Genomic DNA, 27758 nt, shown 5'->3' with positions numbered 1-27758 from the left:
TGTGATGGCACAGCAGACCGAGCTCTTCCGTTTCAGAGGCAGAAGTCTTTGATTGACATATGCAAAGTGCATTGGAAAATACATGTCCCTGCAAGCGCGCCCAGTGATCCTTTCACATGCCGGTTGCGGTCCCTGGTGGTGCGTGGGATGGCTCTCTGACGACAAGCCGAAATAGCTCAGTTGGGAGAGCGTTAGACTGAAGATCTAAAGGTCCCTGGTTCGATCCCGGGTTTCGGCAAGTGAGGAGGTCACTTGCGGGAAGCGGTCCGTTTTGGTTGCCATCTATCTCCCAGTGTCCGTAACGGCTGGCGCGGCAACCGTTTTAAGCCTGTGATTTTCTGCCTCGTGATTTCCCAAAACACGGCGGACATTTACAAAGAAATACCCTTTTAGGACAACGTAGGCATGCATAGGGTGGCACAGCAAACCGAGGTTCTCGGTTTGAAAGACTGGAATGCAAAAGCAAAGTAACCAACTCAGATGTGTATGCATACAAAACCGGCGCCCTTTTCCTATCCCACCCTACGGCAGATGGCAGAACGCTTGGTTGCAGCACATTTCACTGCACAAACGTGGGCGGGATTTTTCTGCTATACCTTCACGCAACAATGACCTTGGCAGTTGAATTGTAGGATCAAAAAAGGACACTCTGGAGGGGTGCTCAGAGCCTGGGTAGCTCAGACGGTAGAGCATCAGACTTTTAATCTGAGGGTCCAGGGTTCAAGTCCCTGTTCAGGCGTGCGCGTAGCACTTGCTGTAAGCAATGTGAAACCAATCGCCCCAAGCCAGGACGCTGGCAACAAACCAGTGAGGACTGCAATTGCTGCGCTGGGCTTTTGTACATTGAAGGTCAAGCTTACGCTCCCACCTTTGCACGGGTACGCTGTGGAACCGCAGCTCTACATCAAGCCCATTTGATGCCGAGGACAGGCACGCGCCACTCTCAGCACTCGGAGCAGGTATTTGTGGGCGCAGCGTCAAGTGCAAGGCACTGGTGTTTCAAGCCAAACCATGAAAGAGCGTTGAACTCCGGATGCAAAGGTCCAGTTTAAATCCGGGCTTTTGACAAGCGGCTACGGCTCTTTTGTTCAAAAGCCAAGCCCCTGTCATAGGAAGGCCAAGTCACCTGGAGAATGCGGGCATCGATCCCGCTACCTCTCGCATGCTAAGCGAGCGCTCTACCATTTGAGCTAATTCCCCTGCCTGCAAGCCAAGCCATAGGGAAGCCTTGAGACTTTTCACCCTGTGGCAGGACCTCGCTGTCTATTAGGGTTACCCCAAGTTGATAAATCAGTGTCTGGCATTGACTGGCAACTTGCAGTCGTGAAAAATCGGTGCTCATTGAACCATTTCAAGAGCCGTTATGTTGCCAATGTGATGGCACAGCAGACCGAGCTCTTCCGTTTCAGAGGCAGAAGTCTTTGATTGACATATGCAAAGTGCATTGGAAAATACATGTCCCTGCAAGCGCGCCCAGTGATCCTTTCACATGCCGGTTGCGGTCCCTGGCGGTGCGTGGGATGGCTTTCTGACGACAAGCCGAAATAGCTCAGTTGGGAGAGCGTTAGACTGAAGATCTAAAGGTCCCTGGTTCGATCCCGGGTTTCGGCAAGTGAGGAGGTCACTTGCGGGAAGCGGTCCGTTTTGGTTGCCATCTATCTCCCAGTGTCAGTAACGGCTGGCGCGGCAACCGTTTTAAGCCTGTGATTTTCTGCCTCGTGATTTCCCAAAACACGGCGGACATTTACAAAGAAATACCCTTTTAGGACAACGTAGGCATGCATAGGGTGGCACAGCAAACCGAGGTTCTCGGTTTGAAAGACTGGAATGCAAAAGCAAAGTAACCAACTCAGATGTGTATGCATACAAAACCGGCGCCCTTTTCCTATCCCACCCTACGGCAGATGGCAGAACGCTTGGTTGCAGCACATTTCACTGCACAAACGTGGGCGGGATTTTTCTGCTATACCTTCACGCAACAATGACCTTGGCAGTTGAATTGTAGGATCAAAAAAGGACACTCTGGAGGGGTGCTCAGAGCCTGGGTAGCTCAGACGGTAGAGCATCAGACTTTTAATCTGAGGGTCCAGGGTTCAAGTCCCTGTTCAGGCGTGCGCGTAGCACTTGCTGTAAGCAATGTGAAACCAATCGCCCCAAGCCAGGACGCTGGCAACAAACCAGGGAGGACTGCAATTGCTGCGCTGGGCTTTTGTACATTGAAGGTCAAGCTTACGCTCCCACCTTTGCACGGGTACGCTGTGGAACCGCAGCTCTACATCAAGCCCATTTGATGCCGAGGACAGGCACGCGCCACTCTCAGCACTCGGAGCAGGTATTTGTGGGCGCAGCGTCAAGTGCAAGGCACTGGTGTTTCAAGCCAAACCATGAAAGAGCGTTGAACTCCGGATGCAAAGGTCCAGTTTAAATCCGGGCTTTTGACAAGCGGCTACGGCTCTTTTGTTCAAAAGCCAAGCCCCTGTCATAGGAAGGCCAAGTCACCTGGAGAATGCGGGCATCGATCCCGCTACCTCTCGCATGCTAAGCGAGCGCTCTACCATTTGAGCTAATTCCCCTGCCTGCAAGCCAAGCCATAGGGAAGCCTCGAGACTTTTCACCCTGTGGCAGGACCTCGCTGTCTATTAGGGTTACCCCAAGTTGATAAATCAGTGTCTGGCATTGACTGGCAACTTGCAGTCGTGAAAAATCGGTGCTCATTGAACCATTTCAAGAGCCGTTATGTTGCCAATGTGATGGCACAGCAGACCGAGCTCTTCCGTTTCAGAGGCAGAAGTCTTTGATTGACATATGCAAAGTGCATTGGAAAATACATGTCCCTGCAAGCGCGCCCAGTGATCCTTTCACATGCCGGTTGCGGTCCCTGGCGGTGCGTGGGATGGCTCTCTGACGACAAGCCGAAATAGCTCAGTTGGGAGAGCGTTAGACTGAAGATCTAAAGGTCCCTGGTTCGATCCCGGGTTTCGGCAAGTGAGGAGGTCACTTGCGGGAAGCGGTCCGTTTTGGTTGCCATCTATCTCCCAGTGTCCGTAACGGCTGGCGCGGCAACCGTTTTAAGCCTGTGATTTTCTGCCTCGTGATTTCCCAAAACACGGCGGACATTTACAAAGAAATACCCTTTTAGGACAACGTAGGCATGCATAGGGTGGCACAGCAAACCGAGGTTCTCGGTTTGAAAGACTGGAATGCAAAAGCAAAGTAACCAACTCAGATGTGTATGCATACAAAACCGGCGCCCTTTTCCTATCCCACCCTACGGCAGATGGCAGAACGCTTGGTTGCAGCACATTTCACTGCACAAACGTGGGCGGGATTTTTCTGCTATACCTTCACGCAACAATGACCTTGGCAGTTGAATTGTAGGATCAAAAAAGGACACTCTGGAGGGGTGCTCAGAGCCTGGGTAGCTCAGACGGTAGAGCATCAGACTTTTAATCTGAGGGTCCAGGGTTCAAGTCCCTGTTCAGGCGTGCGCGTAGCACTTGCTGTAAGCAATGTGAAACCAATCGCCCCAAGCCAGGACGCTGGCAACAAACCAGGGAGGACTGCAATTGCTGCGCTGGGCTTTTGTACATTGAAGGTCAAGCTTACGCTCCCACCTTTGCACGGGTACGCTGTGGAACCGCAGCTCTACATCAAGCCCATTTGATGCCGAGGACAGGCACGCGCCACTCTCAGCACTCGGAGCAGGTATTTGTGGGCGCAGCGTCAAGTGCAAGGCACTGGTGTTTCAAGCCAAACCATGAAAGAGCGTTGAACTCCGGATGCAAAGGTCCAGTTTAAATCCGGGCTTTTGACAAGCGGCTACGGCTCTTTTGTTCAAAAGCCAAGCCCCTGTCATAGGAAGGCCAAGTCACCTGGAGAATGCGGGCATCGATCCCGCTACCTCTCGCATGCTAAGCGAGCGCTCTACCATTTGAGCTAATTCCCCTGCCTGCAAGCCAAGCCATAGGGAAGCCTCGAGACTTTTCACCCTGTGGCAGGACCTCGCTGTCTATTAGGGTTACCCCAAGTTGATAAATCAGTGTCTGGCATTGACTGGCAACTTGCAGTCGTGAAAAATCGGTGCTCATTGAACCATTTCAAGAGCCGTTATGTTGCCAATGTGATGGCACAGCAGACCGAGCTCTTCCGTTTCAGAGGCAGAAGTCTTTGATTGACATATGCAAAGTGCATTGGAAAATACATGTCCCTGCAAGCGCGCCCAGTGATCCTTTCACATGCCGGTTGCGGTCCCTGGCGGTGCGTGGGATGGCTCTCTGACGACAAGCCGAAATAGCTCAGTTGGGAGAGCGTTAGACTGAAGATCTAAAGGTCCCTGGTTCGATCCCGGGTTTCGGCAAGTGAGGAGGTCACTTGCGGGAAGCGGTCCCTTTTGGTTGCCATCTATCTCCCAGTGTCCGTAACGGCTGGCGCGGCAACCGTTTTAAGCCTGTGATTTTCTGCCTCGTGATTTCCCAAAACACGGCGGACATTTACAAAGAAATACCCTTTTAGGACAACGTAGGCATGCATAGGGTGGCACAGCAAACCGAGGTTCTCGGTTTGAAAGACTGGAATGCAAAAGCAAAGTAACCAACTCAGATGTGTATGCATACAAAACCGGCGCCCTTGTCCTATCCCACCCTACGGCAGATGGCAGAACGCTTGGTTGCAGCACATTTCACTGCACAAACGTGGGCGGGATCTTTCTGCTATACCTTCACGCAACAATGACCTTGGCAGTTGAATTGTAGGATCAAAAAAGGACACTCTGGAGAGGCGCTGAGAGCCTGGGTAGCTCAGACGGTAGCGCATCAGACTTTTAATCTGAGGGTCCAGGGTTCAAGTCCCTGTTCAGGCGTGCGCGTAGCACTTGCTGTAAGCAATGTGAAACCAATCGCCCCAAGCCAGGACGCTGGCAACAAACCAGGGAGGACTGCAATTGCTGCGCTGGGCTTTTGTACATTGAAGGTCAAGCTTACGCTCCCACCTTTGCACGGGTACGCTGTGGAACCGCAGCTCTACATCAAGCCCATTTGATGCCGAGGACAGGCACGCGCCACTCTCAGCACTCGGAGCAGGTATTTGTGGGCGCAGCGTCAAGTGCAAGGCACTGGTGTTTCAAGCCAAACCATGAAAGAGCGTTGAACTCCGGATGCAAAGGTCCAGTTTAAATCCGGGCTTTTGACAAGCGGCTACGGCTCTTTTGTTCAAAAGCCAAGCCCCTGTCATAGGAAGGCCAAGTCACCTGGAGAATGCGGGCATCGATCCCGCTACCTCTCGCATGCTAAGCGAGCGCTCTACCATTTGAGCTAATTCCCCTGCCTGCAAGCCAAGCCATAGGGAAGCCTCGAGACTTTTCACCCTGTGGCAGGACCTCGCTGTCTATTAGGGTTACCCCAAGTTGATAAATCAGTGTCTGGCATTGACTGGCAACTTGCAGTCGTGAAAAATCGGTGCTCATTGAACCATTTCAAGAGCCGTTATGTTGCCAATGTGATGGCACAGCAGACCGAGCTCTTCCGTTTCAGAGGCAGAAGTCTTTGATTGACATATGCAAAGTGCATTGGAAAATACATGTCCCTGCAAGCGCGCCCAGTGATCCTTTCACATGCCGGTTGCGGTCCCTGGCGGTGCGTGGGATGGCTCTCTGACGACAAGCCGAAATAGCTCAGTTGGGAGAGCGTTAGACTGAAGATCTAAAGGTCCCTGGTTCGATCCCGGGTTTCGGCAAGTGAGGAGGTCACTTGCGGGAAGCGGTCCCTTTTGGTTGCCATCTATCTCCCAGTGTCCGTAACGGCTGGCGCGGCAACCGTTTTAAGCCTGTGATTTTCTGCCTCGTGATTTCCCAAAACACGGCGGACATTTACAAAGAAATACCCTTTTAGGACAACGTAGGCATGCATAGGGTGGCACAGCAAACCGAGGTTCTCGGTTTGAAAGACTGGAATGCAAAAGCAAAGTAACCAACTCAGATGTGTATGCATACAAAACCGGCGCCCTTTTCCTATCCCACCCTACGGCAGATGGCAGAACGCTTGGTTGCAGCACATTTCACTGCACAAACGTGGGCGGGATCTTTCTGCTATACCTTCACGCAACAATGACCTTGGCAGTTGAATTGTAGGATCAAAAAAGGACACTCTGGAGAGGCGCTGAGAGCCTGGGTAGCTCAGACGGTAGCGCATCAGACTTTTAATCTGAGGGTCCAGGGTTCAAGTCCCTGTTCAGGCGTGCACGTAGCACTTGCTGTAAGCAATGTGAAACCAATCGCCCCAAGCCAGGACGCTGGCAACAAACCAGGGAGGACTGCAATTGCTGCGCTGGGCTTTTGTACATTGAAGGTCAAGCTTACGCTCCCACCTTTGCACGGGTACGCTGTGGAACCGCAGCTCTACATCAAGCCCATTTGATGCCGAGGACAGGCACGCGCCACTCTCAGCACTCGGAGCAGGTATTTGTGGGCGCAGCGTCAAGTGCAAGGCACTGGTGTTTCAAGCCAAACCATGAAAGAGCGTTGAACTCCGGATGCAAAGGTCCAGTTTAAATCCGGGCTTTTGACAAGCGGCTACGGCTCTTTTGTTCAAAAGCCAAGCCCCTGTCATAGGAAGGCCAAGTCACCTGGAGAATGCGGGCATCGATCCCGCTACCTCTCGCATGCTAAGCGAGCGCTCTACCATTTGAGCTAATTCCCCTGCCTGCAAGCCAAGCCATAGGGAAGCCTCGAGACTTTTCACCCTGTGGCAGGACCTCGCTGTCTATTAGGGTTACCCCAAGTTGATAAATCAGTGTCTGGCATTGACTGGCAACTTGCAGTCGTGAAAAATCGGTGCTCATTGAACCATTTCAAGAGCCGTTATGTTGCCAATGTGATGGCACAGCAGACCGAGCTCTTCCGTTTCAGAGGCAGAAGTCTTTGATTGACATATGCAAAGTGCATTGGAAAATACATGTCCCTGCAAGCGCGCCCAGTGATCCTTTCACATGCCGGTTGCGGTCCCTGGCGGTGCGTGGGATGGCTCTCTGACGACAAGCCGAAATAGCTCAGTTGGGAGAGCGTTAGACTGAAGATCTAAAGGTCCCTGGTTCGATCCCGGGTTTCGGCAAGTGAGGAGGTCACTTGCGGGAAGCGGTCCCTTTTGGTTGCCATCTATCTCCCAGTGTCCGTAACGGCTGGCGCGGCAACCGTTTTAAGCCTGTGATTTTCTGCCTCGTGATTTCCCAAAACACGGCGGACATTTACAAAGAAATACCCTTTTAGGACAACGTAGGCATGCATAGGGTGGCACAGCAAACCGAGGTTCTCGGTTTGAAAGACTGGAATGCAAAAGCAAAGTAACCGACTCAGATGTGTATGCATACAAAACCGGCGCCCTTTTCCTATCCCACCCTACGGCAGATGGCAGAACGCTTGGTTGCAGCACATTTCACTGCACAAACGTGGGCGGGATTTTTCTGCTATACCTTCACGCAACAATGACCTTGGCAGTTGAATTGTAGGATCAAAAAAGGACACTCTGGAGGGGTGCTCAGAGCCTGGGTAGCTCAGACGGTAGAGCATCAGACTTTTAATCTGAGGGTCCAGGGTTCAAGTCCCTGTTCAGGCGTGCGCGTAGCACTTGCTGTAAGCAACGTGAAACCAATCGCCCCAAGCCAGGACGCTGGCAACAAACCAGGGAGGACTGCAATTGCTGCGCTGGGCTTTTGTACATTGAAGGTCAAGCTTACGCTCCCACCTTTGCACGGGTACGCTGTGGAACCGCAGCTCTACATCAAGCCCATTTGATGCCGAGGACAGGCACGCGCCACTCTCAGCACTCGGAGCAGGTATTTGTGGGCGCAGCGTCAAGTGCAAGGCACTGGTGTTTCAAGCCAAACCATGAAAGAGCGTTGAACTCCGGATGCAAAGGTCCAGTTTAAATCCGGGCTTTTGACAAGCGGCTACGGCTCTTTTGTTCAAAAGCCAAGCCCCTGTCATAGGAAGGCCAAGTCACCTGGAGAATGCGGGCATCGATCCCGCTACCTCTCGCATGCTAAGCGAGCGCTCTACCATTTGAGCTAATTCCCCTGCCTGCAAGCCAAGCCATAGGGAAGCCTCAAGACTTTTCACCCTGTGGCAGGACCTCGCTGTCTATTAGGGTTACCCCAAGTTGATAAATCAGTGTCTGGCATTGACTGGCAACTTGCAGTCGTGAAAAATCGGTGCTCATTGAACCATTTCAAGAGCCGTTATGTTGCCAATGTGATGGCACAGCAGACCGAGCTCTTCCGTTTCAGAGGCAGAAGTCTTTGATTGACATATGCAAAGTGCATTGGAAAATACATGTCCCTGCAAGCGCGCCCAGTGATCCTTTCACATGCCGGTTGCGGTCCCTGGCGGTGCGTGGGATGGCTCTCTGACGACAAGCCGAAATAGCTCAGTTGGGAGAGCGTTAGACTGAAGATCTAAAGGTCCCTGGTTCGATCCCGGGTTTCGGCAAGTGAGGAGGTCACTTGCGGGAAGCGGTCCCTTTTGGTTGCCATCTATCTCCCAGTGTCCGTAACGGCTGGCGCGGCAACCGTTTTAAGCCTGTGATTTTCTGCCTCGTGATTTCCCAAAACACGGCGGACATTTACAAAGAAATACCCTTTTAGGACAACGTAGGCATGCATAGGGTGGCACAGCAAACCGAGGTTCTCGGTTTGAAAGACTGGAATGCAAAAGCAAAGTAACCAACTCAGATGTGTATGCATACAAAACCGGCGCCCTTTTCCTATCCCACCCTACGGCAGATGGCAGAACGCTTGGTTGCAGCACATTTCACTGCACAAACGTGGGCGGGATCTTTCTGCTATACCTTCACGCAACAATGACCTTGGCAGTTGAATTGTAGGATCAAAAAAGGACACTCTGGAGAGGCGCTGAGAGCCTGGGTAGCTCAGACGGTAGAGCATCAGACTTTTAATCTGAGGGTCCAGGGTTCAAGTCCCTGTTCAGGCGTGCGCGTAGCACTTGCTGTAAGCAATGTGAAACCAATCGCCCCAAGCCAGGACGCTGGCAACAAACCAGGGAGGACTGCAATTGCTGCGCTGGGCTTTTGTACATTGAAGGTCAAGCTTACGCTCCCACCTTTGCACGGGTACGCTGTGGAACCGCAGCTCTACATCAAGCCCATTTGATGCCGAGGACAGGCACGCGCCACTCGGAGCAGGTATTTGTGGGCGCAGCGTCAAGTGCAAGGCACTGGTGTTTCAAGCCAAACCATGAAAGAGCGTTGAACTCCGGATGCAAAGGTCCAGTTTAAATCCGGGCTTTTGACAAGCGGCTACGGCTCTTTTGTTCAAAAGCCAAGCCCCTGTCATAGGAAGGCCAAGTCACCTGGAGAATGCGGGCATCGATCCCGCTACCTCTCGCATGCTAAGCGAGCGCTCTACCATTTGAGCTAATTCCCCTGCCTGCAAGCCAAGCCATAGGGAAGCCTCGAGACTTTTCACCCTGTGGCAGGACCTCGCTGTCTATTAGGGTTACCCCAAGTTGATAAATCAGTGTCTGGCATTGACTGGCAACTTGCAGTCGTGAAAAATCGGTGCTCATTGAACCATTTCAAGAGCCGTTATGTTGCCAATGTGATGGCACAGCAGACCGAGCTCTTCCGTTTCAGAGGCAGAAGTCTTTGATTGACATATGCAAAGTGCATTGGAAAATACATGTCCCTGCAAGCGCGCCCAGTGATCCTTTCACATGCCGGTTGCGGTCCCTGGCGGTGCGTGGGATGGCTCTCTGACGACAAGCCGAAATAGCTCAGTTGGGAGAGCGTTAGACTGAAGATCTAAAGGTCCCTTGTTCGATCCCGGGTTTCGGCAAGTGAGGAGGTCACTTGCGGGAAGCGGTCCCTTTTGGTTGCCATCTATCTCCCAGTGTCCGTAACGGCTGGCGCGGCAACCGTTTTAAGCCTGTGATTTTCTGCCTCGTGATTTCCCAAAACACGGCGGACATTTACAAAGAAATACCCTTTTAGGACAACGTAGGCATGCATAGGGTGGCACAGCAAACCGAGGTTCTCGGTTTGAAAGACTGGAATGCAAAAGCAAAGTAACCAACTCAGATGTGTATGCATACAAAACCGGCGCCCTTTTCCTATCCCACCCTACGGCAGATGGCAGAACGCTTGGTTGCAGCACATTTCACTGCACAAACGTGGGCGGGATTTTTCTGCTATACCTTCACGCAACAATGACCTTGGCAGTTGAATTGTAGGATCAAAAAAGGACACTCTGGAGGGGTGCTCAGAGCCTGGGTAGCTCAGACGGTAGAGCATCAGACTTTTAATCTGAGGGTCCAGGGTTCAAGTCCCTGTTCAGGCGTGCGCGTAGCACTTGCTGTAAGCAACGTGAAACCAATCGCCCCAAGCCAGGACGCTGGCAACAAACCAGGGAGAACTGCAATTGCTGCGCTGGGCTTTTGTACATTGAAGGTCAAGCTTACGCTCCCACCTTTGCACGGGTACGCTGTGGAACCGCAGCTCTACATCAAGCCCATTTGATGCCGAGGACAGGCACGCGCCACTCTCAGCACTCGGAGCAGGTATTTGTGGGCGCAGCGTCAAGTGCAAGGCACTGGTGTTTCAAGCCAAACCATGAAAGAGCGTTGAACTCCGGATGCAAAGGTCCAGTTTAAATCCGGGCTTTTGACAAGCGGCTACGGCTCTTTTGTTCAAAAGCCAAGCCCCTGTCATAGGAAGGCCAAGTCACCTGGAGAATGCGGGCATCGATCCCGCTACCTCTCGCATGCTAAGCGAGCGCTCTACCATTTGAGCTAATTCCCCTGCCTGCAAGCCAAGCCATAGGGAAGCCTCGAGACTTTTCACCCTGTGGCAGGACCTCGCTGTCTATTAGGGTTACCCCAAGTTGATAAATCAGTGTCTGGCATTGACTGGCAACTTGCAGTCGTGAAAAATCGGTGCTCATTGAACCATTTCAAGAGCCGTTATGTTGCCAATGTGATGGCACAGCAGACCGAGCTCTTCCGTTTCAGAGGCAGAAGTCTTTGATTGACATATGCAAAGTGCATTGGAAAATACATGTCCCTGCAAGCGCGCCCAGTGATCCTTTCACATGCCGGTTGCGGTCCCTGGCGGTGCGTGGGATGGCTCTCTGACGACAAGCCGAAATAGCTCAGTTGGGAGAGCGTTAGACTGAAGATCTAAAGGTCCCTGGTTCGATCCCGGGTTTCGGCAAGTGAGGAGGTCACTTGCGGGAAGCGGTCCCTTTTGGTTGCCATCTATCTCCCAGTGTCCGTAACGGCTGGCGCGGCAACCGTTTTAAGCCTGTGATTTTCTGCCTCGTGATTTCCCAAAACACGGCGGACATTTACAAAGAAATACCCTTTTAGGACAACGTAGGCATGCATAGGGTGGCACAGCAAACCGAGGTTCTCGGTTTGAAAGACTGGAATGCAAAAGCAAAGTAACCAACTCAGATGTGTATGCATACAAAACCGGCGCCCTTTTCCTATCCCACCCTACGGCAGATGGCAGAACGCTTGGTTGCAGCACATTTCACTGCACAAACGTGGGCGGGATTTTTCTGCTATACCTTCACGCAACAATGACCTTGGCAGTTGAATTGTAGGATCAAAAAAGGACACTCTGGAGGGGTGCTCAGAGCCTGGGTAGCTCAGACGGTAGAGCATCAGACTTTTAATCTGAGGGTCCAGGGTTCAAGTCCCTGTTCAGGCGTGCGCGTAGCACTTGCTGTAAGCAACGTGAAACCAATCGCCCCAAGCCAGGACGCTGGCAACAAACCAGGGAGGACTGCAATTGCTGCGCTGGGCTTTTGTACATTGAAGGTCAAGCTTACGCTCCCACCTTTGCACGGGTACGCTGTGGAACCGCAGCTCTACATCAAGCCCATTTGATGCCGAGGACAGGCACGCGCCACTCTCAGCACTCGGAGCAGGTATTTGTGGGCGCAGCGTCAAGTGCAAGGCACTGGTGTTTCAAGCCAAACCATGAAAGAGCGTTGAACTCCGGATGCAAAGGTCCAGTTTAAATCCGGGCTTTTGACAAGCGGCTACGGCTCTTTTGTTCAAAAGCCAAGCCCCTGTCATAGGAAGGCCAAGTCACCTGGAGAATGCGGGCATCGATCCCGCTACCTCTCGCATGCTAAGCGAGCGCTCTACCATTTGAGCTAATTCCCCTGCCTGCAAGCCAAGCCATAGGGAAGCCTCGAGACTTTTCACCCTGTGGCAGGACCTCGCTGTCTATTAGGGTTACCCCAAGTTGATAAATCAGTGTCTGGCATTGACTGGCAACTTGCAGTCGTGAAAAATCGGTGCTCATTGAACCATTTCAAGAGCCGTTATGTTGCCAATGTGATGGCACAGCAGACCGAGCTCTTCCGTTTCAGAGGCAGAAGTCTTTGATTGACATATGCAAAGTGCATTGGAAAATACATGTCCCTGCAAGCGCGCCCAGTGATCCTTTCACATGCCGGTTGCGGTCCCTGGCGGTGCGTGGGATGGCTCTCTGACGACAAGCCGAAATAGCTCAGTTGGGAGAGCGTTAGACTGAAGATCTAAAGGTCCCTGGTTCGATCCCGGGTTTCGGCAAGTGAGGAGGTCACTTGCGGGAAGCGGTCCCTTTTGGTTGCCATCTATCTCCCAGTGTCCGTAACGGCTGGCGCGGCAACCGTTTTAAGCCTGTGATTTTCTGCCTCGTGATTTCCCAAAACACGGCGGACATTTACAAAGAAATACCCTTTTAGGACAACGTAGGCATGCATAGGGTGGCACAGCAAACCGAGGTTCTCGGTTTGAAAGACTGGAATGCAAAAGCAAAGTAACCAACTCAGATGTGTATGCATACAAAACCGGCGCCCTTTTCCTATCCCACCCTACGGCAGATGGCAGAACGCTTGGTTGCAGCACATTTCACTGCACAAACGTGGGCGGGATCTTTCTGCTATACCTTCACGCAACAATGACCTTGGCAGTTGAATTGTAGGATCAAAAAAGGACACTCTGGAGAGGCGCTGAGAGCCTGGGTAGCTCAGACGGTAGAGCATCAGACTTTTAATCTGAGGGTCCAGGGTTCAAGTCCCTGTTCAGGCGTGCGCGTAGCACTTGCTGTAAGCAATGTGAAACCAATCGCCCCAAGCCAGGACGCTGGCAACAAACCAGGGAGGACTGCAATTGCTGCGCTGGGCTTTTGTACATTGAAGGTCAAGCTTACGCTCCCACCTTTGCACGGGTACGCTGTGGAACCGCAGCTCTACATCAAGCCCATTTGATGCCGAGGACAGGCACGCGCCACTCTCAGCACTCGGAGCAGGTATTTGTGGGCGCAGCGTCAAGTGCAAGGCACTGGTGTTTCAAGCCAAACCATGAAAGAGCGTTGAACTCCGGATGCAAAGGTCCAGTTTAAATCCGGGCTTTTGACAAGCGGCTACGGCTCTTTTGTTCAAAAGCCAAGCCCCTGTCATAGGAAGGCCAAGTCACCTGGAGAATGCGGGCATCGATCCCGCTACCTCTCGCATGCTAAGCGAGCGCTCTACCATTTGAGCTAATTCCCCTGCCTGCAAGCCAAGCCATAGGGAAGCCTCGAGACTTTTCACCCTGTGGCAGGACCTCGCTGTCTATTAGGGTTACCCCAAGTTGATAAATCAGTGTCTGGCATTGACTGGCAACTTGCAGTCGTGAAAAATCGGTGCTCATTGAACCATTTCAAGAGCCGTTATGTTGCCAATGTGATGGCACAGCAGACCGAGCTCTTCCGTTTCAGAGGCAGAAGTCTTTGATTGACATATGCAAAGTGCATTGGAAAATACATGTCCCTGCAAGCGCGCCCAGTGATCCTTTCACATGCCGGTTGCGGTCCCTGGCGGTGCGTGGGATGGCTCTCTGACGACAAGCCGAAATAGCTCAGTTGGGAGAGCGTTAGACTGAAGATCTAAAGGTCCCTGGTTCGATCCCGGGTTTCGGCAAGTGAGGAGGTCACTTGCGGGAAGCGGTCCCTTTTGGTTGCCATCTATCTCCCAGTGTCCGTAACGGCTGGCGCGGCAACCGTTTTAAGCCTGTGATTTTCTGCCTCGTGATTTCCCAAAACACGGCGGACATTTACAAAGAAATACCCTTTTAGGACAACGTAGGCATGCATAGGGTGGCACAGCAAACCGAGGTTCTCGGTTTGAAAGACTGGAATGCAAAAGCAAAGTAAACAACTCAGATGTGTATGCATACAAAACCGGCGCCCTTTTCCTATCCCACCCTACGGCAGATGGCAGAACGCTTGGTTGCAGCACATTTCACTGCACAAACGTGGGCGGGATCTTTCTGCTATACCTTCACGCAACAATGACCTTGGCAGTTGAATTGTAGGATCAAAAAAGGACACTCTGGAGAGGCGCTGAGAGCCTGGGTAGCTCAGACGGTAGAGCATCAGACTTTTAATCTGAGGGTCCAGGCTTCAAGTCCCTGTTCAGGCGTGCGCGTAGCACTTGCTGTAAGCAATGTGAAACCAATCGCCCCAAGCCAGGACGCTGGCAACAAACCAGGGAGGACTGCAATTGCTGCGCTGGGCTTTTGTACATTGAAGGTCAAGCTTACGCTCCCACCTTTGCACGGGTACGCTGTGGAACCGCAGCTCTACATCAAGCCCATTTGATGCCGAGGACAGGCACGCGCCACTCTCAGCACTCGGAGCAGGTATTTGTGGGCGCAGCGTCAAGTGCAAGGCACTGGTGTTTCAAGCCAAACCATGAAAGAGCGTTGAACTCCGGATGCAAAGGTCCAGTTTAAATCCGGGCTTTTGACAAGCGGCTACGGCTCTTTTGTTCAAAAGCCAAGCCCCTGTCATAGGAAGGCCAAGTCACCTGGAGAATGCGGGCATCGATCCCGCTACCTCTCGCATGCTAAGCGAGCGCTCTACCATTTGAGCTAATTCCCCTGCCTGCAAGCCAAGCCATAGGGAAGCCTCGAGACTTTTCACCCTGTGGCAGGACCTCGCTGTCTATTAGGGTTACCCCAAGTTGATAAATCAGTGTCTGGCATTGACTGGCAACTTGCAGTCGTGAAAAATCGGTGCTCATTGAACCATTTCAAGAGCCGTTATGTTGCCAATGTGATGGCACAGCAGACCGAGCTCTTCCGTTTCAGAGGCAGAAGTCTTTGATTGACATATGCAAAGTGCATTGGAAAATACATGTCCCTGCAAGCGCGCCCAGTGATCCTTTCACATGCCGGTTGCGGTCCCTGGCGGTGCGTGGGATGGCTCTCTGACGACAAGCCGAAATAGCTCAGTTGGGAGAGCGTTAGACTGAAGATCTAAAGGTCCCTGGTTCGATCCCGGGTTTCGGCAAGTGAGGAGGTCAGTTGCGGGAAGCGGTCCCTTTTGGTTGCCATCTATCTCCCAGTGTCCGTAACGGCTGGCGCGGCAACCGTTTTAAGCCTGTGATTTTCTGCCTCGTGATTTCCCAAAACACGGCGGACATTTACAAAGAAATACCCTTTTAGGACAACGTAGGCATGCATAGGGTGGCACAGCAAACCGAGGTTCTCGGTTTGAAAGACTGGAATGCAAAAGCAAAGTAACCAACTCAGATGTGTATGCATACAAAACTGGCGCCCTTTTCCTATCCCACCCTACGGCAGATGGCAGAACGCTTGGTTGCAGCACATTTCACTGCACAAACGTGGGCGGGATCTTTCTGCTATACCTTCACGCAACAATGACCTTGGCAGTTGAATTGTAGGATCAAAAAAGGACACTCTGGAGAGGCGCTGAGAGCCTGGGTAGCTCAGACGGTAGAGCATCAGACTTTTAATCTGAGGGTCCAGGGTTCAAGTCCCTGTTCAGGCGTGCGCGTAGCACTTGCTGTAAGCAATGTGAAACCAATCGCCCCAAGCCAGGACGCTGGCAACAAACCAGGGAGGACTGCAATTGCTGCGCTGGGCTTTTGTACATTGAAGGTCAAGCTTACGCTCCCACCTTTGCACGGGTACGCTGTGGAACCGCAGCTCTACATCAAGCCCATTTGATGCCGAGGACAGGCACGCGCCACTCTCAGCACTCGGAGCAGGTATTTGTGGGCGCAGCGTCAAGTGCAAGGCACTGGTGTTTCAAGCCAAACCATGAAAGAGCGTTGAACTCCGGATGCAAAGGTCCAGTTTAAATCCGGGCTTTTGACAAGCGGCTACGGCTCTTTTGTTCAAAAGCCAAGCCCCTGTCATAGGAAGGCCAAGTCACCTGGAGAATGCGGGCATCGATCCCGCTACCTCTCGCATGCTAAGCGAGCGCTCTACCATTTGAGCTAATTCCCCTGCCTGCAAACCAAGCCATAGGGAAGCCTCGAGACTTTTCACCCTGTGGCAGGACCTCGCTGTCTATTAGGGTTACCCCAAGTTGATAAATCAGTGTCTGGCATTGACTGGCAACTTGCAGTCGTGAAAAATCGGTGCTCATTGAACCATTTCAAGAGCCGTTATGTTGCCAATGTGATGGCACAGCAGACCGAGCTCTTCCGTTTCAGAGGCAGAAGTCTTTGATTGACATATGCAAAGTGCATTGGAAAATACATGTCCCTGCAAGCGCGCCCAGTGATCCTTTCACATGCCGGTTGCGGTCCCTGGCGGTGCGTGGGATGGCTCTCTGACGACAAGCCGAAATAGCTCAGTTGGGAGAGCGTTAGACTGAAGATCTAAAGGTCCCTGGTTCGATCCCGGGTTTCGGCAAGTGAGGAGGTCACTTGCGGGAAGCGGTCCCTTTTGGTTGCCATCTATCTCCCAGTGTCCGTAACGGCTGGCGCGGCAACCGTTTTAAGCCTGTGATTTTCTGCCTCGTGATTTCCCAAAACACGGCGGACATTTACAAAGAAATACCCTTTTAGGACAACGTAGGCATGCATAGGGTGGCACAGCAAACCGAGGTTCTCGGTTTGAAAGACTGGAATGCAAAAGCAAAGTAACCGACTCAGATGTGTATGCATACAAAACCGGCGCCCTTTTCCTATCCCACCCTACGGCAGATGGCAGAACGCTTGGTTGCAGCACATTTCACTGCACAAACGTGGGCGGGATTTTTCTGCTATACCTTCACGCAACAATGACCTTGGCAGTTGAATTGTAGGATCAAAAAAGGACACTCTGGAGGGGTGCTCAGAGCCTGGGTAGCTCAGACGGTAGAGCATCAGACTTTTAATCTGAGGGTCCAGGGTTCAAGTCCCTGTTCAGGCGTGCGCGTAGCACTTGCTGTAAGCAACGTGAAACCAATCGCCCCAAGCCAGGACGCTGGCAACAAACCAGGGAGGACTGCAATTGCTGCGCTGGGCTTTTGTACATTGAAGGTCAAGCTTACGCTCCCACCTTTGCACGGGTACGCTGTGGAACCGCAGCTCTACATCAAGCCCATTTGATGCCGAGGACAGGCACGCGCCACTCTCAGCACTCGGAGCAGGTATTTGTGGGCGCAGCGTCAAGTGCAAGGCACTGGTGTTTCAAGCCAAACCATGAAAGAGCGTTGAACTCCGGATGCAAAGGTCCAGTTTAAATCCGGGCTTTTGACAAGCGGCTACGGCTCTTTTGTTCAAAAGCCAAGCCCCTGTCATAGGAAGGCCAAGTCACCTGGAGAATGCGGGCATCGATCCCGCTACCTCTCGCATGCTAAGCGAGCGCTCTACCATTTGAGCTAATTCCCCTGCCTGCAAGCCAAGCCATAGGGAAGCCTCGAGACTTTTCACCCTGTGGCAGGACCTCGCTGTCTATTAGGGTTACCCCAAGTTGATAAATCAGTGTCTGGCATTGACTGGCAACTTGCAGTCGTGAAAAATCGGTGCTCATTGAACCATTTCAAGAGCCGTTATGTTGCCAATGTGATGGCACAGCAGACCGAGCTCTTCCGTTTCAGAGGCAGAAGTCTTTGATTGACATATGCAAAGTGCATTGGAAAATACATGTCCCTGCAAGCGCGCCCAGTGATCCTTTCACATGCCGGTTGCGGTCCCTGGCGGTGCGTGGGATGGCTCTCTGACGACAAGCCGAAATAGCTCAGTTGGGAGAGCGTTAGACTGAAGATCTAAAGGTCCCTGGTTCGATCCCGGGTTTCGGCAAGTGAGGAGGTCACTTGCGGGAAGCGGTCCCTTTTGGTTGCCATCTATCTCCCAGTGTCCGTAACGGCTGGCGCGGCAACCGTTTTAAGCCTGTGATTTTCTGCCTCGTGATTTCCCAAAACACGGCGGACATTTACAAAGAAATACCCTTTTAGGACAACGTAGGCATGCATAGGGTGGCACAGCAAACCGAGGTTCTCGGTTTGAAAGACTGGAATGCAAAAGCAAAGTAAACAACTCAGATGTGTATGCATACAAAACCGGCGCCCTTTTCCTATCCCACCCTACGGCAGATGGCAGAACGCTTGGTTGCAGCACATTTCACTGCACAAACGTGGGCGGGATCTTTCTGCTATACCTTCACGCAACAATGACCTTGGCAGTTGAATTGTAGGATCAAAAAAGGACACTCTGGAGAGGCGCTGAGAGCCTGGGTAGCTCAGACGGTAGAGCATCAGACTTTTAATCTGAGGGTCCAGGGTTCAAGTCCCTGTTCAGGCGTGCGCGTAGCACTTGCTGTAAGCAATGTGAAACCAATCGCCCCAAGCCAGGACGCTGGCAACAAACCAGGGAGGACTGCAATTGCTGCGCTGGGCTTTTGTACATTGAAGGTCAAGCTTACGCTCCCACCTTTGCACGGGTACGCTGTGGAACCGCAGCTCTACATCAAGCCCATTTGATGCCGAGGACAGGCACGCGCCACTCTCAGCACTCGGAGCAGGTATTTGTGGGCGCAGCGTCAAGTGCAAGGCACTGGTGTTTCAAGCCAAACCATGAAAGAGCGTTGAACTCCGGATGCAAAGGTCCAGTTTAAATCCGGGCTTTTGACAAGCGGCTACGGCTCTTTTGTTCAAAAGCCAAGCCCCTGTCATAGGAAGGCCAAGTCACCTGGAGAATGCGGGCATCGATCCCGCTACCTCTCGCATGCTAAGCGAGCGCTCTACCATTTGAGCTAATTCCCCTGCCTGCAAGCCAAGCCATAGGGAAGCCTCGAGACTTTTCACCCTGTGGCAGGACCTCGCTGTCTATTAGGGTTACCCCAAGTTGATAAATCAGTGTCTGGCATTGACTGGCAACTTGCAGTCGTGAAAAATCGGTGCTCATTGAACCATTTCAAGAGCCGTTATGTTGCCAATGTGATGGCACAGCAGACCGAGCTCTTCCGTTTCAGAGGCAGAAGTCTTTGATTGACATATGCAAAGTGCATTGGAAAATACATGTCCCTGCAAGCGCGCCCAGTGATCCTTTCACATGCCGGTTGCGGTCCCTGGCGGTGCGTGGGATGGCTCTCTGACGACAAGCCGAAATAGCTCAGTTGGGAGAGCGTTAGACTGAAGATCTAAAGGTCCCTGGTTCGATCCCGGGTTTCGGCAAGTGAGGAGGTCACTTGCGGGAAGCGGTCCCTTTTGGTTGCCATCTATCTCCCAGTGTCCGTAACGGCTGGCGCGGCAACCGTTTTAAGCCTGTGATTTTCTGCCTCGTGATTTCCCAAAACACGGCGGACATTTACAAAGAAATACCCTTTTAGGACAACGTAGGCATGCATAGGGTGGCACAGCAAACCGAGGTTCTCGGTTTGAAAGACTGGAATGCAAAAGCAAAGTAACCGACTCAGATGTGTATGCATACAAAACCGGCGCCCTTTTCCTATCCCACCCTACGGCAGATGGCAGAACGCTTGGTTGCAGCACATTTCACTGCACAAACGTGGGCGGGATTTTTCTGCTATACCTTCACGCAACAATGACCTTGGCAGTTGAATTGTAGGATCAAAAAAGGACACTCTGGAGGGGTGCTCAGAGCCTGGGTAGCTCAGACGGTAGAGCATCAGACTTTTAATCTGAGGGTCCAGGGTTCAAGTCCCTGTTCAGGCGTGCGCGTAGCACTTGCTGTAAGCAACGTGAAACCAATCGCCCCAAGCCAGGACGCTGGCAACAAACCAGGGAGGACTGCAATTGCTGCGCTGGGCTTTTGTACATTGAAGGTCAAGCTTACGCTCCCACCTTTGCACGGGTACGCTGTGGAACCGCAGCTCTACATCAAGCCCATTGGATGCCGAGGACAGGCACGCGCCACTCTCAGCACTCGGAGCAGGTATTTGTGGGCGCAGCGTCAAGTGCAAGGCACTGGTGTTTCAAGCCAAACCATGAAAGAGCGTTGAACTCCGGATGCAAAGGTCCAGTTTAAATCCGGGCTTTTGACAAGCGGCTACGGCTCTTTTGTTCAAAAGCCAAGCCCCTGTCATAGGAAGGCCAAGTCACCTGGAGAATGCGGGCATCGATCCCGCTACCTCTCGCATGCTAAGCGAGCGCTCTACCATTTGAGCTAATTCCCCTGCCTGCAAGCCAAGCCATAGGGAAGCCTCGAGACTTTTCACCCTGTGGCAGGACCTCGCTGTCTATTAGGGTTACCCCAAGTTGATAAATCAGTGTCTGGCATTGACTGGCAACTTGCAGTCGTGAAAAATCGGTGCTCATTGAACCATTTCAAGAGCCGTTATGTTGCCAATGTGATGGCACAGCAGACCGAGCTCTTCCGTTTCAGAGGCAGAAGTCTTTGATTGACATATGCAAAGTGCATTGGAAAATACATGTCCCTGCAAGCGCGCCCAGTGATCCTTTCACATGCCGGTTGCGGTCCCTGGCGGTGCGTGGGATGGCTCTCTGACGACAAGCCGAAATAGCTCAGTTGGGAGAGCGTTAGACTGAAGATCTAAAGGTCCCTGGTTCGATCCCGGGTTTCGGCAAGTGAGGAGGTCACTTGCGGGAAGCGGTCCCTTTTGGTTGCCATCTATCTCCCAGTGTCCGTAACGGCTGGCGCGGCAACCGTTTTAAGCCTGTGATTTTCTGCCTCGTGATTTCCCAAAACACGGCGGACATTTACAAAGAAATACCCTTTTAGGACAACGTAGGCATGCATAGGGTGGCACAGCAAACCGAGGTTCTCGGTTTGAAAGACTGGAATGCAAAAGCAAAGTAACCAACTCAGATGTGTATGCATACAAAACCGGCGCCCTTTTCCTATCCCACCCTACGGCAGATGGCAGAACGCTTGGTTGCAGCACATTTCACTGCACAAACGTGGGCGGGATTTTTCTGCTATACCTTCACGCAACAATGACCTTGGCAGTTGAATTGTAGGATCAAAAAAGGACACTCTGGAGGGGTGCTCAGAGCCTGGGTAGCTCAGACGGTAGAGCATCAGACTTTTAATCTGAGGGTCCAGGGTTCAAGTCCCTGTTCAGGCGTGCGCGTAGCACTTGCTGTAAGCAACGTGAAACCAATCGCCCCAAGCCAGGACGCTGGCAACAAACCAGGGAGGACTGCAATTGCTGCGCTGGGCTTTTGTACATTGAAGGTCAAGCTTACGCTCCCACCTTTGCACGGGTACGCTGTGGAACCGCAGCTCTACATCAAGCCCATTGGATGCCGAGGACAGGCACGCGCCACTCTCAGCACTCGGAGCAGGTATTTGTGGGCGCAGCGTCAAGTGCAAGGCACTGGTGTTTCAAGCCAAACCATGAAAGAGCGTTGAACTCCGGATGCAAAGGTCCAGTTTAAATCCGGGCTTTTGACAAGCGGCTACGGCTCTTTTGTTCAAAAGCCAAGCCCCTGTCATAGGAAGGCCAAGTCACCTGGAGAATGCGGGCATCGATCCCGCTACCTCTCGCATGCTAAGCGAGCGCTCTACCATTTGAGCTAATTCCCCTGCCTGCAAGCCAAGCCATAGGGAAGCCTCGAGACTTTTCACCCTGTGGCAGGACCTCGCTGTCTATTAGGGTTACCCCAAGTTGATAAATCAGTGTCTGGCATTGACTGGCAACTTGCAGTCGTGAAAAATCGGTGCTCATTGAACCATTTCAAGAGCCGTTATGTTGCCAATGTGATGGCACAGCAGACCGAGCTCTTCCGTTTCAGAGGCAGAAGTCTTTGATTGACATATGCAAAGTGCATTGGAAAATACATGTCCCTGCAAGCGCGCCCAGTGATCCTTTCACATGCCGGTTGCGGTCCCTGGCGGTGCGTGGGATGGCTCTCTGACGACAAGCCGAAATAGCTCAGTTGGGAGAGCGTTAGACTGAAGATCTAAAGGTCCCTGGTTCGATCCCGGGTTTCGGCAAGTGAGGAGGTCACTTGCGGGAAGCGGTCCCTTTTGGTTGCCATCTATCTCCCAGTGTCCGTAACGGCTGGCGCGGCAACCGTTTTAAGCCTGTGATTTTCTGCCTCGTGATTTCCCAAAACACGGCGGACATTTACAAAGAAATACCCTTTTAGGACAACGTAGGCATGCATAGGGTGGCACAGCAAACCGAGGTTCTCGGTTTGAAAGACTGGAATGCAAAAGCAAAGTAACCAACTCAGATGTGTATGCATACAAAACCGGCGCCCTTTTCCTATCCCACCCTACGGCAGATGGCAGAACGCTTGGTTGCAGCACATTTCACTGCACAAACGTGGGCGGGATTTTTCTGCTATACCTTCACGCAACAATGACCTTGGCAGTTGAATTGTAGGATCAAAAAAGGACACTCTGGAGGGGTGCTCAGAGCCTGGGTAGCTCAGACGGTAGAGCATCAGACTTTTAATCTGAGGGTCCAGGGTTCAAGTCCCTGTTCAGGCGTGCGCGTAGCACTTGCTGTAAGCAACGTGAAACCAATCGCCCCAAGCCAGGACGCTGGCAACAAACCAGGGAGGACTGCAATTGCTGCGCTGGGCTTTTGTACATTGAAGGTCAAGCTTACGCTCCCACCTTTGCACGGGTACGCTGTGGAACCGCAGCTCTACATCAAGCCCATTTGATGCCGAGGACAGGCACGCGCCACTCTCAGCACTCGGAGCAGGTATTTGTGGGCGCAGCGTCAAGTGCAAGGCACTGGTGTTTCAAGCCAAACCATGAAAGAGCGTTGAACTCCGGATGCAAAGGTCCAGTTTAAATCCGGGCTTTTGACAAGCGGCTACGGCTCTTTTGTTCAAAAGCCAAGCCCCTGTCATAGGAAGGCCAAGTCACCTGGAGAATGCGGGCATCGATCCCGCTACCTCTCGCATGCTAAGTACCATTTGAGCTAATTCCCCTGCCTGCAAGCCAAGCCATAGGGAAGCCTCGAGACTTTTCACCCTGTGGCAGGACCTCGCTGTCTATTAGGGTTACCCCAAGTTGATAAATCAGTGTCTGGCATTGACTGGCAACTTGCAGTCGTGAAAAATCGGTGCTCATTGAACCATTTCAAGAGCCGTTATGTTGCCAATGTGATGGCACAGCAGACCGAGCTCTTCCGTTTCAGAGGCAGAAGTCTTTGATTGACATATGCAAAGTGCATTGGAAAATACATGTCCCTGCAAGCGCGCCCAGTGATCCTTTCACATGCCGGTTGCGGTCCCTGGCGGTGCGTGGGATGGCTCTCTGACGACAAGCCGAAATAGCTCAGTTGGGAGAGCGTTAGACTGAAGATCTAAAGGTCCCTGGTTCGATCCCGGGTTTCGGCAAGTGAGGAGGTCACTTGCGGGAAGCGGTCCCTTTTGGTTGCCATCTATCTCCCAGTGTCCGTAACGGCTGGCGCGGCAACCGTTTTAAGCCTGTGATTTTCTGCCTCGTGATTTCCCAAAACACGGCGGACATTTACAAAGAAATACCCTTTTAGGACAACGTAGGCATGCATAGGGTGGCACAGCAAACCGAGGTTCTCGGTTTGAAAGACTGGAATGCAAAAGCAAAGTAACCGACTCAGATGTGTATGCATACAAAACCGGCGCCCTTTTCCTATCCCACCCTACGGCAGATGGCAGAACGCTTGGTTGCAGCACATTTCACTGCACAAACGTGGGCGGGATTTTTCTGCTATACCTTCACGCAACAATGACCTTGGCAGTTGAATTGTAGGATCAAAAAAGGACACTCTGGAGGGGTGCTCAGAGCCTGGGTAGCTCAGACGGTAGAGCATCAGACTTTTAATCTGAGGGTCCAGGGTTCAAGTCCCTGTTCAGGCGTGCGCGTAGCACTTGCTGTAAGCAACGTGAAACCAATCGCCCCAAGCCAGGACGCTGGCAACAAACCAGGGAGGACTGCAATTGCTGCGCTGGGCTTTTGTACATTGAAGGTCAAGCTTACGCTCCCACCTTTGCACGGGTACGCTGTGGAACCGCAGCTCTACATCAAGCCCATTTGATGCCGAGGACAGGCACGCGCCACTCTCAGCACTCGGAGCAGGTATTTGTGGGCGCAGCGTCAAGTGCAAGGCACTGGTGTTTCAAGCCAAACCATGAAAGAGCGTTGAACTCCGGATGCAAAGGTCCAGTTTAAATCCGGGCTTTTGACAAGCGGCTACGGCTCTTTTGTTCAAAAGCCAAGCCCCTGTCATAGGAAGGCCAAGTCACCTGGAGAATGCGGGCATCGATCCCGCTACCTCTCGCATGCTAAGCGAGCGCTCTACCATTTGAGCTAATTCCCCTGCCTGCAAGCCAAGCCATAGGGAAGCCTCGAGACTTTTCACCCTGTGGCAGGACCTCGCTGTCTATTAGGGTTACCCCAAGTTGATAAATCAGTGTCTGGCATTGACTGGCAACTTGCAGTCGTGAAAAATCGGTGCTCATTGAACCATTTCAAGAGCCGTTATGTTGCCAATGTGATGGCACAGCAGACCGAGCTCTTCCGTTTCAGAGGCAGAAGTCTTTGATTGACATATGCAAAGTGCATTGGAAAATACATGTCCCTGCAAGCGCGCCCAGTGATCCTTTCACATGCCGGTTGCGGTCCCTGGCGGTGCGTGGGATGGCTCTCTGACGACAAGCCGAAATAGCTCAGTTGGGAGAGCGTTAGACTGAAGATCTAAAGGTCCCTGGTTCGATCCCGGGTTTCGGCAAGTGAGGAGGTCACTTGCGGGAAGCGGTCCCTTTTGGTTGCCATCTATCTCCCAGTGTCCGTAACGGCTGGCGCGGCAACCGTTTTAAGCCTGTGATTTTCTGCCTCGTGATTTCCCAAAACACGGCGGACATTTACAAAGAAATACCCTTTTAGGACAACGTAGGCATGCATAGGGTGGCACAGCAAACCGAGGTTCTCGGTTTGAAAGACTGGAATGCAAAAGCAAAGTAACCGACTCAGATGTGTATGCATACAAAACCGGCGCCCTTTTCCTATCCCACCCTACGGCAGATGGCAGAACGCTTGGTTGCAGCACATTTCACTGCACAAACGTGGGCGGGATTTTTCTGCTATACCTTCACGCAACAATGACCTTGGCAGTTGAATTGTAGGATCAAAAAAGGACACTCTGGAGGGGTGCTCAGAGCCTGGGTAGCTCAGACGGTAGAGCATCAGACTTTTAATCTGAGGGTCCAGGGTTCAAGTCCCTGTTCAGGCGTGCGCGTAGCACTTGCTGTAAGCAACGTGAAACCAATCGCCCCAAGCCAGGACGCTGGCAACAAACCAGGGAGGACTGCAATTGCTGCGCTGGGCTTTTGTACATTGAAGGTCAAGCTTACGCTCCCACCTTTGCACGGGTACGCTGTGGAACCGCAGCTCTACATCAAGCCCATTTGATGCCGAGGACAGGCACGCGCCACTCTCAGCACTCGGAGCAGGTATTTGTGGGCGCAGCGTCAAGTGCAAGGCACTGGTGTTTCAAGCCAAACCATGAAAGAGCGTTGAACTCCGGATGCAAAGGTCCAGTTTAAATCCGGGCTTTTGACAAGCGGCTACGGCTCTTTTGTTCAAAAGCCAAGCCCCTGTCATAGGAAGGCCAAGTCACCTGGAGAATGCGGGCATCGATCCCGCTACCTCTCGCATGCTAAGCGAGCGCTCTACCATTTGAGCTAATTCCCCTGCCTGCAAGCCAAGCCATAGGGAAGCCTCGAGACTTTTCACCCTGTGGCAGGACCTCGCTGTCTATTAGGGTTACCCCAAGTTGATAAATCAGTGTCTGGCATTGACTGGCAACTTGCAGTCGTGAAAAATCGGTGCTCATTGAACCATTTCAAGAGCCGTTATGTTGCCAATGTGATGGCACAGCAGACCGAGCTCTTCCGTTTCAGAGGCAGAAGTCTTTGATTGACATATGCAAAGTGCATTGGAAAATACATGTCCCTGCAAGCGCGCCCAGTGATCCTTTCACATGCCGGTTGCGGTCCCTGGCGGTGCGTGGGATGGCTCTCTGACGACAAGCCGAAATAGCTCAGTTGGGAGAGCGTTAGACTGAAGATCTAAAGGTCCCTGGTTCGATCCCGGGTTTCGGCAAGTGAGGAGGTCACTTGCGGGAAGCGGTCCCTTTTGGTTGCCATCTATCTCCCAGTGTCCGTAACGGCTGGCGCGGCAACCGTTTTAAGCCTGTGATTTTCTGCCTCGTGATTTCCCAAAACACGGCGGACATTTACAAAGAAATACCCTTTTAGGACAACGTAGGCATGCATAGGGTGGCACAGCAAACCGAGGTTCTCGGTTTGAAAGACTGGAATGCAAAAGCAAAGTAAACAACTCAGATGTGTATGCATACAAAACCGGCGCCCTTTTCCTATCCCACCCTACGGCAGATGGCAGAACGCTTGGTTGCAGCACATTTCACTGCACAAACGTGGGCGGGATCTTTCTGCTATACCTTCACGCAACAATGACCTTGGCAGTTGAATTGTAGGATCAAAAAAGGACACTCTGGAGAGGCGCTGAGAGCCTGGGTAGCTCAGACGGTAGAGCATCAGACTTTTAATCTGAGGGTCCAGGGTTCAAGTCCCTGTTCAGGCGTGCGCGTAGCACTTGCTGTAAGCAATGTGAAACCAATCGCCCCAAGCCAGGACGCTGGCAACAAACCAGGGAGGACTGCAATTGCTGCGCTGGGCTTTTGTACATTGAAGGTCAAGCTTACGCTCCCACCTTTGCACGGGTACGCTGTGGAACCGCAGCTCTACATCAAGCCCATTTGATGCCGAGGACAGGCACGCGCCACTCTCAGCACTCGGAGCAGGTATTTGTGGGCGCAGCGTCAAGTGCAAGGCACTGGTGTTTCAAGCCAAACCATGAAAGAGCGTTGAACTCCGGATGCAAAGGTCCAGTTTAAATCCGGGCTTTTGACAAGCGGCTACGGCTCTTTTGTTCAAAAGCCAAGCCCCTGTCATAGGAAGGCCAAGTCACCTGGAGAATGCGGGCATCGATCCCGCTACCTCTCGCATGCTAAGCGAGCGCTCTACCATTTGAGCTAATTCCCCTGCCTGCAAGCCAAGCCATAGGGAAGCCTCGAGACTTTTCACCCTGTGGCAGGACCTCGCTGTCTATTAGGGTTACCCCAAGTTGATAAATCAGTGTCTGGCATTGACTGGCAACTTGCAGTCGTGAAAAATCGGTGCTCATTGAACCATTTCAAGAGCCGTTATGTTGCCAATGTGATGGCACAGCAGACCGAGCTCTTCCGTTTCAGAGGCAGAAGTCTTTGATTGACATATGCAAAGTGCATTGGAAAATACATGTCCCTGCAAGCGCGCCCAGTGATCCTTTCACATGCCGGTTGCGGTCCCTGGCGGTGCGTGGGATGGCTCTCTGACGACAAGCCGAAATAGCTCAGTTGGGAGAGCGTTAGACTGAAGATCTAAAGGTCCCTGGTTCGATCCCGGGTTTCGGCAAGTGAGGAGGTCACTTGCGGGAAGCGGTCCCTTTTGGTTGCCATCTATCTCCCAGTGTCCGTAACGGCTGGCGCGGCA

The 27758-nt window shown here is 52.4% G+C and overlaps 60 non-coding genes across 60 annotated transcripts; 41 read left to right on the top strand and 19 right to left on the bottom strand.

Annotated features, from left to right (window-relative positions):
• Positions 1–165: 165 nt before the first annotated feature.
• On the top strand, positions 166–238 carry trnaf-gaa (transfer RNA phenylalanine (anticodon GAA)). The gene has a single exon. It is a non-coding gene; the product is annotated as a tRNA-Phe (tRNA).
• A 428-nt stretch (positions 239–666) lies between these two features.
• trnak-uuu (transfer RNA lysine (anticodon UUU)) lies at positions 667–739 on the top strand. The gene has a single exon. It is a non-coding gene; the product is annotated as a tRNA-Lys (tRNA).
• Positions 740–1127: 388 nt separating this feature from the next.
• On the bottom strand, positions 1128–1200 carry trnaa-agc (transfer RNA alanine (anticodon AGC)). Its single transcript has one exon. It is a non-coding gene; the product is annotated as a tRNA-Ala (tRNA).
• A 338-nt stretch (positions 1201–1538) lies between these two features.
• On the top strand, positions 1539–1611 carry trnaf-gaa (transfer RNA phenylalanine (anticodon GAA)). Its single transcript has one exon. It is a non-coding gene; the product is annotated as a tRNA-Phe (tRNA).
• Positions 1612–2039: 428 nt separating this feature from the next.
• Positions 2040–2112, top strand: trnak-uuu (transfer RNA lysine (anticodon UUU)). The gene has a single exon. It is a non-coding gene; the product is annotated as a tRNA-Lys (tRNA).
• Positions 2113–2500: 388 nt separating this feature from the next.
• Positions 2501–2573, bottom strand: trnaa-agc (transfer RNA alanine (anticodon AGC)). Its single transcript has one exon. It is a non-coding gene; the product is annotated as a tRNA-Ala (tRNA).
• A 338-nt stretch (positions 2574–2911) lies between these two features.
• Positions 2912–2984, top strand: trnaf-gaa (transfer RNA phenylalanine (anticodon GAA)). Its single transcript has one exon. It is a non-coding gene; the product is annotated as a tRNA-Phe (tRNA).
• Positions 2985–3412: 428 nt separating this feature from the next.
• On the top strand, positions 3413–3485 carry trnak-uuu (transfer RNA lysine (anticodon UUU)). The gene has a single exon. It is a non-coding gene; the product is annotated as a tRNA-Lys (tRNA).
• Positions 3486–3873: 388 nt separating this feature from the next.
• trnaa-agc (transfer RNA alanine (anticodon AGC)) lies at positions 3874–3946 on the bottom strand. The gene has a single exon. It is a non-coding gene; the product is annotated as a tRNA-Ala (tRNA).
• A 338-nt stretch (positions 3947–4284) lies between these two features.
• trnaf-gaa (transfer RNA phenylalanine (anticodon GAA)) lies at positions 4285–4357 on the top strand. Its single transcript has one exon. It is a non-coding gene; the product is annotated as a tRNA-Phe (tRNA).
• Positions 4358–4785: 428 nt separating this feature from the next.
• trnak-uuu (transfer RNA lysine (anticodon UUU)) lies at positions 4786–4858 on the top strand. The gene has a single exon. It is a non-coding gene; the product is annotated as a tRNA-Lys (tRNA).
• Positions 4859–5246: 388 nt separating this feature from the next.
• trnaa-agc (transfer RNA alanine (anticodon AGC)) lies at positions 5247–5319 on the bottom strand. Its single transcript has one exon. It is a non-coding gene; the product is annotated as a tRNA-Ala (tRNA).
• A 338-nt stretch (positions 5320–5657) lies between these two features.
• trnaf-gaa (transfer RNA phenylalanine (anticodon GAA)) lies at positions 5658–5730 on the top strand. The gene has a single exon. It is a non-coding gene; the product is annotated as a tRNA-Phe (tRNA).
• A 428-nt stretch (positions 5731–6158) lies between these two features.
• Positions 6159–6231, top strand: trnak-uuu (transfer RNA lysine (anticodon UUU)). Its single transcript has one exon. It is a non-coding gene; the product is annotated as a tRNA-Lys (tRNA).
• A 388-nt stretch (positions 6232–6619) lies between these two features.
• trnaa-agc (transfer RNA alanine (anticodon AGC)) lies at positions 6620–6692 on the bottom strand. Its single transcript has one exon. It is a non-coding gene; the product is annotated as a tRNA-Ala (tRNA).
• Positions 6693–7030: 338 nt separating this feature from the next.
• Positions 7031–7103, top strand: trnaf-gaa (transfer RNA phenylalanine (anticodon GAA)). Its single transcript has one exon. It is a non-coding gene; the product is annotated as a tRNA-Phe (tRNA).
• A 428-nt stretch (positions 7104–7531) lies between these two features.
• On the top strand, positions 7532–7604 carry trnak-uuu (transfer RNA lysine (anticodon UUU)). The gene has a single exon. It is a non-coding gene; the product is annotated as a tRNA-Lys (tRNA).
• A 388-nt stretch (positions 7605–7992) lies between these two features.
• Positions 7993–8065, bottom strand: trnaa-agc (transfer RNA alanine (anticodon AGC)). The gene has a single exon. It is a non-coding gene; the product is annotated as a tRNA-Ala (tRNA).
• Positions 8066–8403: 338 nt separating this feature from the next.
• On the top strand, positions 8404–8476 carry trnaf-gaa (transfer RNA phenylalanine (anticodon GAA)). The gene has a single exon. It is a non-coding gene; the product is annotated as a tRNA-Phe (tRNA).
• A 428-nt stretch (positions 8477–8904) lies between these two features.
• Positions 8905–8977, top strand: trnak-uuu (transfer RNA lysine (anticodon UUU)). The gene has a single exon. It is a non-coding gene; the product is annotated as a tRNA-Lys (tRNA).
• A 379-nt stretch (positions 8978–9356) lies between these two features.
• On the bottom strand, positions 9357–9429 carry trnaa-agc (transfer RNA alanine (anticodon AGC)). The gene has a single exon. It is a non-coding gene; the product is annotated as a tRNA-Ala (tRNA).
• Positions 9430–9767: 338 nt separating this feature from the next.
• trnaf-gaa (transfer RNA phenylalanine (anticodon GAA)) lies at positions 9768–9840 on the top strand. The gene has a single exon. It is a non-coding gene; the product is annotated as a tRNA-Phe (tRNA).
• Positions 9841–10268: 428 nt separating this feature from the next.
• trnak-uuu (transfer RNA lysine (anticodon UUU)) lies at positions 10269–10341 on the top strand. The gene has a single exon. It is a non-coding gene; the product is annotated as a tRNA-Lys (tRNA).
• A 388-nt stretch (positions 10342–10729) lies between these two features.
• On the bottom strand, positions 10730–10802 carry trnaa-agc (transfer RNA alanine (anticodon AGC)). The gene has a single exon. It is a non-coding gene; the product is annotated as a tRNA-Ala (tRNA).
• Positions 10803–11140: 338 nt separating this feature from the next.
• On the top strand, positions 11141–11213 carry trnaf-gaa (transfer RNA phenylalanine (anticodon GAA)). The gene has a single exon. It is a non-coding gene; the product is annotated as a tRNA-Phe (tRNA).
• Positions 11214–11641: 428 nt separating this feature from the next.
• On the top strand, positions 11642–11714 carry trnak-uuu (transfer RNA lysine (anticodon UUU)). The gene has a single exon. It is a non-coding gene; the product is annotated as a tRNA-Lys (tRNA).
• Positions 11715–12102: 388 nt separating this feature from the next.
• trnaa-agc (transfer RNA alanine (anticodon AGC)) lies at positions 12103–12175 on the bottom strand. The gene has a single exon. It is a non-coding gene; the product is annotated as a tRNA-Ala (tRNA).
• A 338-nt stretch (positions 12176–12513) lies between these two features.
• On the top strand, positions 12514–12586 carry trnaf-gaa (transfer RNA phenylalanine (anticodon GAA)). Its single transcript has one exon. It is a non-coding gene; the product is annotated as a tRNA-Phe (tRNA).
• A 428-nt stretch (positions 12587–13014) lies between these two features.
• On the top strand, positions 13015–13087 carry trnak-uuu (transfer RNA lysine (anticodon UUU)). Its single transcript has one exon. It is a non-coding gene; the product is annotated as a tRNA-Lys (tRNA).
• A 388-nt stretch (positions 13088–13475) lies between these two features.
• On the bottom strand, positions 13476–13548 carry trnaa-agc (transfer RNA alanine (anticodon AGC)). Its single transcript has one exon. It is a non-coding gene; the product is annotated as a tRNA-Ala (tRNA).
• A 338-nt stretch (positions 13549–13886) lies between these two features.
• trnaf-gaa (transfer RNA phenylalanine (anticodon GAA)) lies at positions 13887–13959 on the top strand. The gene has a single exon. It is a non-coding gene; the product is annotated as a tRNA-Phe (tRNA).
• Positions 13960–14387: 428 nt separating this feature from the next.
• Positions 14388–14460, top strand: trnak-uuu (transfer RNA lysine (anticodon UUU)). Its single transcript has one exon. It is a non-coding gene; the product is annotated as a tRNA-Lys (tRNA).
• A 388-nt stretch (positions 14461–14848) lies between these two features.
• trnaa-agc (transfer RNA alanine (anticodon AGC)) lies at positions 14849–14921 on the bottom strand. The gene has a single exon. It is a non-coding gene; the product is annotated as a tRNA-Ala (tRNA).
• A 338-nt stretch (positions 14922–15259) lies between these two features.
• On the top strand, positions 15260–15332 carry trnaf-gaa (transfer RNA phenylalanine (anticodon GAA)). The gene has a single exon. It is a non-coding gene; the product is annotated as a tRNA-Phe (tRNA).
• A 428-nt stretch (positions 15333–15760) lies between these two features.
• trnak-uuu (transfer RNA lysine (anticodon UUU)) lies at positions 15761–15833 on the top strand. The gene has a single exon. It is a non-coding gene; the product is annotated as a tRNA-Lys (tRNA).
• Positions 15834–16221: 388 nt separating this feature from the next.
• trnaa-agc (transfer RNA alanine (anticodon AGC)) lies at positions 16222–16294 on the bottom strand. Its single transcript has one exon. It is a non-coding gene; the product is annotated as a tRNA-Ala (tRNA).
• Positions 16295–16632: 338 nt separating this feature from the next.
• trnaf-gaa (transfer RNA phenylalanine (anticodon GAA)) lies at positions 16633–16705 on the top strand. The gene has a single exon. It is a non-coding gene; the product is annotated as a tRNA-Phe (tRNA).
• A 428-nt stretch (positions 16706–17133) lies between these two features.
• Positions 17134–17206, top strand: trnak-uuu (transfer RNA lysine (anticodon UUU)). The gene has a single exon. It is a non-coding gene; the product is annotated as a tRNA-Lys (tRNA).
• Positions 17207–17594: 388 nt separating this feature from the next.
• Positions 17595–17667, bottom strand: trnaa-agc (transfer RNA alanine (anticodon AGC)). The gene has a single exon. It is a non-coding gene; the product is annotated as a tRNA-Ala (tRNA).
• A 338-nt stretch (positions 17668–18005) lies between these two features.
• Positions 18006–18078, top strand: trnaf-gaa (transfer RNA phenylalanine (anticodon GAA)). Its single transcript has one exon. It is a non-coding gene; the product is annotated as a tRNA-Phe (tRNA).
• Positions 18079–18506: 428 nt separating this feature from the next.
• Positions 18507–18579, top strand: trnak-uuu (transfer RNA lysine (anticodon UUU)). The gene has a single exon. It is a non-coding gene; the product is annotated as a tRNA-Lys (tRNA).
• A 388-nt stretch (positions 18580–18967) lies between these two features.
• On the bottom strand, positions 18968–19040 carry trnaa-agc (transfer RNA alanine (anticodon AGC)). Its single transcript has one exon. It is a non-coding gene; the product is annotated as a tRNA-Ala (tRNA).
• Positions 19041–19378: 338 nt separating this feature from the next.
• Positions 19379–19451, top strand: trnaf-gaa (transfer RNA phenylalanine (anticodon GAA)). The gene has a single exon. It is a non-coding gene; the product is annotated as a tRNA-Phe (tRNA).
• Positions 19452–19879: 428 nt separating this feature from the next.
• trnak-uuu (transfer RNA lysine (anticodon UUU)) lies at positions 19880–19952 on the top strand. The gene has a single exon. It is a non-coding gene; the product is annotated as a tRNA-Lys (tRNA).
• A 388-nt stretch (positions 19953–20340) lies between these two features.
• trnaa-agc (transfer RNA alanine (anticodon AGC)) lies at positions 20341–20413 on the bottom strand. Its single transcript has one exon. It is a non-coding gene; the product is annotated as a tRNA-Ala (tRNA).
• Positions 20414–20751: 338 nt separating this feature from the next.
• On the top strand, positions 20752–20824 carry trnaf-gaa (transfer RNA phenylalanine (anticodon GAA)). Its single transcript has one exon. It is a non-coding gene; the product is annotated as a tRNA-Phe (tRNA).
• Positions 20825–21252: 428 nt separating this feature from the next.
• trnak-uuu (transfer RNA lysine (anticodon UUU)) lies at positions 21253–21325 on the top strand. The gene has a single exon. It is a non-coding gene; the product is annotated as a tRNA-Lys (tRNA).
• Positions 21326–21713: 388 nt separating this feature from the next.
• trnaa-agc (transfer RNA alanine (anticodon AGC)) lies at positions 21714–21786 on the bottom strand. The gene has a single exon. It is a non-coding gene; the product is annotated as a tRNA-Ala (tRNA).
• A 338-nt stretch (positions 21787–22124) lies between these two features.
• trnaf-gaa (transfer RNA phenylalanine (anticodon GAA)) lies at positions 22125–22197 on the top strand. Its single transcript has one exon. It is a non-coding gene; the product is annotated as a tRNA-Phe (tRNA).
• A 428-nt stretch (positions 22198–22625) lies between these two features.
• Positions 22626–22698, top strand: trnak-uuu (transfer RNA lysine (anticodon UUU)). The gene has a single exon. It is a non-coding gene; the product is annotated as a tRNA-Lys (tRNA).
• A 790-nt stretch (positions 22699–23488) lies between these two features.
• trnaf-gaa (transfer RNA phenylalanine (anticodon GAA)) lies at positions 23489–23561 on the top strand. Its single transcript has one exon. It is a non-coding gene; the product is annotated as a tRNA-Phe (tRNA).
• A 428-nt stretch (positions 23562–23989) lies between these two features.
• On the top strand, positions 23990–24062 carry trnak-uuu (transfer RNA lysine (anticodon UUU)). The gene has a single exon. It is a non-coding gene; the product is annotated as a tRNA-Lys (tRNA).
• A 388-nt stretch (positions 24063–24450) lies between these two features.
• trnaa-agc (transfer RNA alanine (anticodon AGC)) lies at positions 24451–24523 on the bottom strand. Its single transcript has one exon. It is a non-coding gene; the product is annotated as a tRNA-Ala (tRNA).
• Positions 24524–24861: 338 nt separating this feature from the next.
• trnaf-gaa (transfer RNA phenylalanine (anticodon GAA)) lies at positions 24862–24934 on the top strand. The gene has a single exon. It is a non-coding gene; the product is annotated as a tRNA-Phe (tRNA).
• A 428-nt stretch (positions 24935–25362) lies between these two features.
• Positions 25363–25435, top strand: trnak-uuu (transfer RNA lysine (anticodon UUU)). Its single transcript has one exon. It is a non-coding gene; the product is annotated as a tRNA-Lys (tRNA).
• Positions 25436–25823: 388 nt separating this feature from the next.
• Positions 25824–25896, bottom strand: trnaa-agc (transfer RNA alanine (anticodon AGC)). The gene has a single exon. It is a non-coding gene; the product is annotated as a tRNA-Ala (tRNA).
• Positions 25897–26234: 338 nt separating this feature from the next.
• Positions 26235–26307, top strand: trnaf-gaa (transfer RNA phenylalanine (anticodon GAA)). The gene has a single exon. It is a non-coding gene; the product is annotated as a tRNA-Phe (tRNA).
• Positions 26308–26735: 428 nt separating this feature from the next.
• On the top strand, positions 26736–26808 carry trnak-uuu (transfer RNA lysine (anticodon UUU)). The gene has a single exon. It is a non-coding gene; the product is annotated as a tRNA-Lys (tRNA).
• A 388-nt stretch (positions 26809–27196) lies between these two features.
• Positions 27197–27269, bottom strand: trnaa-agc (transfer RNA alanine (anticodon AGC)). The gene has a single exon. It is a non-coding gene; the product is annotated as a tRNA-Ala (tRNA).
• A 338-nt stretch (positions 27270–27607) lies between these two features.
• On the top strand, positions 27608–27680 carry trnaf-gaa (transfer RNA phenylalanine (anticodon GAA)). Its single transcript has one exon. It is a non-coding gene; the product is annotated as a tRNA-Phe (tRNA).
• Positions 27681–27758: the final 78 nt, after the last annotated feature.

This window comes from Centroberyx affinis, unplaced genomic scaffold (assembly GCF_046629955.1).
Source record: "Centroberyx affinis isolate AG114_WGS23_722 - 3 ecotype Tasmania unplaced genomic scaffold, CSIRO-AGI_Caff_v1 ptg000188l_1, whole genome shotgun sequence".
Taxonomy (NCBI): domain Eukaryota; kingdom Metazoa; phylum Chordata; class Actinopteri; order Beryciformes; family Berycidae; genus Centroberyx; species Centroberyx affinis.
Note: the sequence above shows the minus strand (reverse complement) of the source record. Positions and strands in the feature narration are given on the sequence as shown.